This window comes from Solea senegalensis, linkage group LG8 (assembly GCF_019176455.1).
Source record: "Solea senegalensis isolate Sse05_10M linkage group LG8, IFAPA_SoseM_1, whole genome shotgun sequence".
NCBI lineage: Eukaryota > Metazoa > Chordata > Actinopteri > Pleuronectiformes > Soleidae > Solea > Solea senegalensis.
Genome location: NC_058028.1, coordinates 1,184,499 through 1,192,741, shown reverse-complemented (window position 1 = coordinate 1,192,741; position 8,243 = coordinate 1,184,499). Strand labels below are relative to the sequence as shown.

At 41.5% G+C, this 8,243-nt stretch overlaps 1 long non-coding RNA gene across 1 annotated transcript; it reads left to right on the top strand.

Moving 5' to 3' along the window:
* The first annotated feature begins 4,967 nt into the window (after positions 1–4,967).
* LOC122773825 lies at positions 4,968–7,521 on the top strand. The gene is made up of 3 exons (XR_006360920.1): positions 4,968–6,116; positions 6,329–6,575; positions 6,867–7,521. It is a non-coding gene; the product is annotated as an uncharacterized LOC122773825 (long non-coding RNA).
* The last annotated feature ends 722 nt before the right edge of the window (positions 7,522–8,243 follow it).

Sequence of the window (8,243 nt, the reverse complement as noted above, 5' to 3'; positions counted from 1 at the left end):
GTTAATGAATAGGGGACACACAAGGCAAAGGGCAGTGTACATAATGTTGCATAGATCTATAAGGTTCCATTAAAATAAAAAAAAGTGTTGTCCTTAAGCAATGTACACTAATTACAGTGTGCAGGGTGGGAAAAATTGACTATGAATGTATTGCCACTGAGCATGTGTCATATTTATATAGTTCTGTCATATTTACATAGTTATCAGTACTGTACGTGTGTGCACAGTGTTGCATGACAGAAATATGTCACGAAGCATGAAGTTTGTTAGTGTTTTTGTTCTGCTTAGTTTAGTTATCGTGTTAGTTTAAGTTTTAAGTCACGTTAAGTTCTTGTCACTTGGTGTGGGCTTGATTTTCACTTCCCCTTTTATTTTGGTAAATGTCTTCCTGTCTTTTAGTTTCCTCAGTTCCCTCATGCATTTCACCTGGTGATCCTTTAGTAATCACTTGCACCTGCCCTTTATTCCCTCTCCCCATATAATGTCCCCAGTTCTCTTGTGATTTGCCAGTGTGTCGTTTATGCTTTCGAGAGAACGCGTCAGAGTCCAAGTTTGTTTTGCCATAGCCCATAGTTTCTCCTTCTGAACAGAAGTGATTTTGTCTATGCCTGCCATCTCAAGAGATAATAAAGACTCTTGAATCATTCGTCGTGTCTCCTGTCTCGTACGTTTGGGTCCAAGCAGTGTAGTTGGCTTCCTAACAAAATGACTGTGATTTGACTCGCCAACATAAAGAGGATAAATAAATAACTTTGCCCTGGAATACAGCTTGAGACTCAAATGTTCACTCTCCAATATCTTAAGAATATGTTCACAACATAGTCTCACCATTATACAGCCTTCTACAACTGGAAAGTGGCACTTGAAAACCTCACTTTCCCAAACTATATCCAAGACAGAAATCTGCTCATGGGGACACAGGTGGTGCTGGTCCACTGCTTCCTTTTTTTTAGTAAGTTTGAGTCATCCAAACAAAGGATTTCAAACACTTCATTCTGGGGAGCTCAGGTCACTTGAATAGGACACAGACTCCCCTGAAAGTTTACTGAGACATTGAGGGGATTTTTGTGTCACAGGTTACAGACTTTGATTTTCTGTACAATGAGGTTCCTGAAATATGTAACCTAATATTAGCAAAATGTGTCAATATGGGTTTATTTGCTCATTTCATATCAATACAAAAACTACATTTCAACTAAATTAAATTCATGCAAGCTCAAGCAAGAGTTATATGAAATTTTAAAGGTGTCTGTATATTTCCAGAAGACATTGGTTTTCAAAGTTGTAGGAATTAAGTTCTTCTTGTACTGGAGACAAGTCCTACAGTGCTAAAGAGCCTTTGGCACCCAGTTGAGGCAGGTAGAGGTGTGTTTAGCTTCACTGAAAGCTTGCAAACTGCTGGGAAGGATTTCATAAAATCCATGTAACAGGCCAGGTATCCATCCAGTTGTGAGACGACTAAAGGGCAGAAGTCCTCCATGGAAGAATCAGCAATGTGACATGTGCGTCGACTAGACTTGTAGTCAAAGCTGCCTAAACCGGGACCAAAACAATAGCAACTAACCCTAAGCCTTTGAGGACCAACTGAAGCATGTTTTAACAAAACTGATGATAGATGAGTTTGTTGTTGATGTGTGTGTTGGTACAGAACAAGAGATACTTTATTTCTTTTAATGTTGTGGTGAAAATCCTTTAGCGATCACTCCTGTTGTGCTTCGCTCATGCTCTCACTTTCTTCTGAACAGATGCTAATGTCAGCACAGCGTTATAGTGATGGTGCAAACAGAACTATGTGATTCTAAGCTGTGTTTGAAAATGTATTTGTATAATTGAAACAACTTGGTTTACAGCCCAGCCCCGCTTGACAGCTGCACTTTTAAAATGCAGCCGCTGACATCTTTTCTTGATGCATCACGTCAGCTGTAGCTATAGTTGAGTATGCATCCATTACTCATACAAATGCACATAATTATCACTTTATTTGAAATACATAAGGACAGGCTGGCAAAATACTTGCACAATCACACCATAGCAGTGCCTATTTAAACCCCATATATTTTACTTAACTTACCAGCCAATCTTCAGTTCACCAAGTATGTTCAATTTTCCTTCAGACTCCACCAGCAATCACCTTTCAAAAGACTGAAATTGCAATGGCTGCTGTCACACAGCAGTTCTGTATGAAATTAAAGGTGTGGATTCTTTCAGGAGTATTAATCTGATTGGCTCATCAACACAACACATGCACAGCAAAAAAGAGCCCAAATTGATTTCTCGAGTAAAAGCAAAACACAATTTTCTCTGAGTCCTAATATTAAAGAAACTCAAAAGCCTTTCAAGAAGGATGCTCTTTGCCATTAGTGCTTGCAGGTAGAAACACTGCATTCAAATGCTGGGCCTGCTGCTGGAGTCATCAGTGAGATGGACAGGCAGTTAGAAGATCAAATGTAAGATACAAGCATAACTGTGAGATTGTAGAAGTTTTTATTTTGTATTAGATTAGATTAGGTATCCTGTGCAAAGACCAGAAGCCCCTGCAAAGTATGCACACCTTTAAGAAGAACACCATAGCTGTTTTTTACATTTAAATTATGTAATTTCATTAAAATGTGTCTCAATATCACAGAGAACGATGTTAACTCTGACTCCCAGCAAAGATAGTTTTAACTGCCTCTTTTGTCATTCTCATTTTACACTATCAAAACAATTTCCTCTATACATTAATTACCATCCATAACTGTTTTTTTTTTTTATTTCATCTCCTAATTCAGGCTTATTGTTTTAATGTGATCTCAACCAAATGAAGTCTGTGTCATCTGCTTCCTTTTATCAAAACCCTTCTTTTTAGACCTTTCAACTTTTTCTGCTCCATTTTAATCATCAGTTCCAGGAACGATTTCACACAAATTTCAACAGAATCTGTTGCTGTAACTGCATTTCCTCGCCCTCAGACTTAGGCTGTCATTTTAATTTGTGGTTTGCACTATTTTTAAAGGGTTATATATTGTTAGTATGTGGCATTTTATCACTTTATTTCACGACTGAGCATTCATGAGAGTAGAAATATACAGGCAGCTGCACAGACATGCACCTTTTATAAGAGGCTGTATGAATAAAAACTGACTTGACACAATTGTGGCAACATTTACTTTGACTCTATTTTTACTAGCCGTTTTGCTGTTGGGTCAGGCTGCAGCTGCTGTGTTAACACTCATTCAACATCAGCATATTGGGACGTTTGTGTTGTGCCCTTCAAAGTTGTCTATATTTGAAAGAAGAAAAATGTAGAAGTAGACAGTAGAAAAAAGATAAACTAACAGAGAGGCTGTTTAAAGTGAATGAGGTCAACATAGGTTAAAACTGTAGTGCACAGTGTTTGAATAGACACAAATGTATATATTCTGTCTGTGTGGACATACTTGCACTGCACAAAGGAAGCACGGATGCACCAATACCATTATCAGGTATCAGATCTGATCAGGTCATTTGTGTACTTGTACTCTGACACAGTTGCACCTGATCATTTAAGAAATTTAACAAAGGTAAAACCTTTCCTTTCAACACAGCACTTTGAGACAGTAATCCATGTGTTTATTACATCCCGCCTGGATCACTGCTATGTGTAGCAGCCGCAGTCGAAAAGATGGTCTCTCAAACTGGGCATTTGAACACACTGTAAGAGCAACAATGTAAACACCAAGTACAAAACAATTAGCAACTCTTAACAGCATGTTAACCTTTTACAATCTCTACCTTGAGTGCCATACATATGTAATTCCTATGTATTTACAAACCCTTTCAACTTAAATAATTGCCTTTCACTTCACATAACAATTAACTTAAACCTTGAAATCAATGTGCTAAACATGGCTATACTGAAGTGCAATAGCACCCTCTAGTGGGTGAAAAGGTTATCATTACCCCCAAAGGATATAAAGTATGTGAAAAGTAGATAAACACACATTTAACTTAACCAACTCGATACCAATCTTGTTCCCTTATCAACTGGGTGCTGATGAACCTTAAGTATTAAAAAAACAACACCTTAGATTTTACTTTTGACCTTGTACAGTGCATGTGTTTATTTCCATCAGCTGAGTTACTACAGTTACTTCCGCTTTATGACACGTTGCAAGTTGTTTCAAAGTAAAAGCATGAGCATTATTGTTTCAAAATAAAATAAACACTTATAACCATGACACAAATGAACTTAACATCAAGGTCATTTACAGCTACGCACTTTATTTTGGTGTTATTTTGACAGCTCGTCTGAAATGCTGCTGTGCATCTTTTAAATGGAGTATGTAAGAGGGATGTATTATAAGAACTGGATAGAGCTTCGCCCTTTTCGCTCCGTTCATATATGTAGTTGCTCACCTAGCGCATATTCCAAAAAAGTTTCTGTCTTCCGGGTTTATTTTCGGGTTGTGCAGCCCATAGAGCATGCGCAGTAGTGTTACTTCCATAATGCTTTTCATCTATGTGAACAAGCCGTCCACGTTCTCGACTTGCTCGACCCGTCCATGAACAGCGAAAGGCATAATGGGAGTATGCCACTCACATACGCTAGAGGATTTCATGAATACCGATGGCACGTTTGCTTTGGGCTTTAAACCATGGATATGTTTTTTTCAAAACCAACAATGATGAATGCAGTTAACTGAAAAGTATAATGACGTAATTACAGGTTAAAATGATCAATTTAATGGTTCATTTAATTGACCGTGACTATTGACGTTTATATGTGTTGTTACTGTCATGTTCTGTCGTCCATGTCATCTTATTGTGAAATTCCCTCTTATTTTGAATTATTTTTCGTCCCTTGTCTGTGTGCACTTTACTTTTCCACTCTGTGATTACCCAACCCGTTTCACCTGTGTCTTGTTCGTCACAGCTGTTCGTTGTCTCCCTAATTCCTCAGTGTATATAACCACTCCCTCTTCCTTTGTCTGTAGCTTCTTTTTGAGCTCTCCCTGTCATTGGATTAACCCTCAGTGGATTTATCTGCATGTGTGTGCTTCAGTTACTTTCCTGCCTCTGTTGATCCCACACCTATGTCTCTGCCGCACATTTGAGGATCAGCATTCTTGTTACCGGTTTGCGTGTGCCTGATCCCGCCCCTGCAAGCATTGCCGCCTAATTGAGGATCACCTTTCTTGTCTTTTTTGTGTGAATCTAATAAAGACTTTCTCTTACCACCGTTCTGCATCTGGGTCCAGTCCTGTTCATGATAGAACAAACTCACCATCATCATGGACCCAGTGGAGGGTGGGAGGACGGAAGCCACCTTTTCATGGCAGGAGGAGCGAATCGCCCAGAACACCACTCACCAAGTGGCGCCTTCAATTCTAACTGAACTCTGCCGCCTTTCCCTCTGACTGTACTAAAGTGGCCTACATCATTTCCCACCTCAGAGACAGAGCTAAAGCATGGGCCATTGCTGAGCGGGACAAACAATCTGATATATGCCCCCCCGTAGAGTAATTCATGGCATTTTTCATCACGTGGCACCTGGCAGAGGTGGGCAGGTCCCTGGTCAACCTTAGGCAGGGGGCGCAGCGAGCGAGCGATTTCGCAATCCAGTTCCGTACCCTGGCTGTTGACTCCTAGGGCATACCTGGCTCCAACTTCACAACCCCATCATTAACTGGTCAAGTTGCTCTATAACTGGCTGGGGGAAGGGCTGCAACCAGTGGTGTCTTTCATCTGTCTCTGTCTTCTCTCCCTAGGTCTCCAGTGGTTGCTGCAATGTCTCTCCCAGTTACTGTCAACTTTTCAATAAGACCAAAGCCACTGCTCTCCTTCCGGATCGTCCCTATGACTGCATGATAGAGCTTCATCCCGGAGGCTGACCATGCATTCAGGGAGCCTAAACGCTGGTTCACCTCTGCATACCCCAACCCTCACTGTCAGTTTGTGGTGGAAGTAGATGCCTTGGACTCCGGGGTGGGGGCCATCCTGTCTCAAAGGGCAGTCTCGGACCAGAAGCTTCACCCCTGTGCCTTGTATTCCAGGAACCTGTCACAGGCAGAGAGAAATTATAGTGTGGGAGACAGGGAGCTGCTTGCCATCAAATCAGCGCTCGAGGAATGGAGGCACTGGCTGAACCGTTTCTGGTCTGGATAGATCACTTTTTACCCGCTTTCACTTTGTTGTCTCTTACCGTCCTGGATCACGTATTGTTAAGGCTGATGCCCTGTCCAGAGTTTTTGATTTCTCTGTCATCTGGGACGTCGAGGAGCGGGTTAAGCATTCCCATCGCTCTGACCCGCCCCCGGCGTCCTGCCCCCCTAACCATGTCTTTGTCCCTGTGGGTCTCCGTTTGCAGGTGCTTGGCTGGGGCATGCTTCAAAATGGTCTTGCCATTGGGGAGACTCATGCGTGGCTCGGCTTGTGGGTCGGTGCTTCTGGTGGCCGGGGATGCACCGTGACGTCAGGGAGTTTGTGGCAGCCTGTCCGGTCTGTGCAGCTTTCCCATGCCCAGCTTCATGGGAAACTCCTTCCTCTGCCTGTACCATCTTGACCCTGGTCCCACATATCCCTGGATTTCATCACCGGGTTGCCGCCATCGGAGGGTAATTGCTTGGGATGTGGCACTCACATTGGCCTGACATGCGTGACAGCACCCTCATATATTCCCCCGCTAAGCTCGCAAACCCCCGGCCATTTTGTGCCCAAGATTAGTTACTTCTAGCTCTTATTTGCACCCAAATGTTTAAATGCACTTATTGAAAGTCACTTTGGATAAAAGCGTCTGCTAAATGACATGTACTGCGTGTGGCCATGACATCACTCACTCACTCATTAAGACATTTACTCAATCCTTGCACTGCGCTTAAACCTGCATGTCCTTCTTTTCTTATCAGGCTGGCTCACTCAGGCTGACACACCTGCAGCAGATCCAGAATCGTTACCACCCAATCACCAGCCTGCTATAAAAGCCAGCAGCTCAGTTGCTCAAGAGACTGAGACCCAGCAACATCTTAGTCCCACAGTATGATTTGTAAAAGACTTTTTCCTTTCAGTAATCCTTGATTTATTATTTTTATTCTGGCCTGGAGATGGCCAGCAGTCTTACTTTTCATTTAGCTTTAGTTTATTATTTGGTTTTGTCAGGGAGGGAGGGGGGGCCAGCTTTGACGTCCCTATAGGGGGTGGCCTGGGCTCCCCTCCATTTTGCTGAGTTTGGCTGGCATCTCCAGGTCGCTTTTGGTTTGCTGATTCTTTATTTGGTAAGGTATTTATATTATACTCTAATTTTGTTTTTTCTTCAAGAATATTCATTTCCCTGTGGGAAGAGTTGATTTAATAAAACTAGTTAAAACGTTCTATTTTCTGGTGTCCTTTTATGTTGAGGTCTCCAATTTGAGCCACTGTTTGATTTATTTAATTGTTTGGAGGCCGTAACATAATGGGGGCTCGTCAAAACATTTGGGATTTACTTTGTCCACCTTAATTAAATTGATTGGTCTATCTTTTGTTTGCAAAAAAAAAAGAAAATATCAGTACTTTATTTCAGTATTAGTTACAGGTAATTTTTACTGAGTTTCTGATTTGTTATTTGTATTGGTATACCTCAATTGTTCGCACACCATTTATTAGGACACCACTTATGTAGTGCTGGGTTGGGCAGTGTTTTTCATTGCTGGTCTGTGTCTCATTGGGCGTTGGTTTTTGCCTTATTTGTATTTTTTTACAAGCGTTTTTGAGGTGGCTTTTGCCTTAAAACTTGTATTGCTCTGCAATTTTTGATGCGCTTGTTTTTTCTTCGCTTTGCGATAATTTTTCAATACAAATAAGTTACCATAGTTCAGGATGGAGTTCATTTTAGAAGAGTTTGTTAAGCAGCCTTCTCTTGAGGGGTTTAATAAATGCACTAAAAATAATTTGACTTCTATTGCTGATCATTATAGTATCATAGTCTCAAAGACAAAAGCAAAGAAGGTGATAAAACATGAATTATGGACTGCATTATTTGAGAAAGGCATTTTGCCTGATCCTGGCATGGCCGTTTCACCAACAAAACAGGCTTTTCCTGATCAAAGCATTAGGAAATTGGAATTGGAGCTAGAGCTGCGGCAGTTAGAGTTGCAGGACAAAGCTAGTGAGAGGGAGGCAGCAGCCAGGCTCAAAGAGCAGGAGTTCAAGTTTAAACAAATGGAAATGGAAGAGCAGACTAAACGGGAAATACGCTTAAAAGAGTTAGAGCTAAACCGGGCCCCTCCCCCACAACAAGGCAGTGG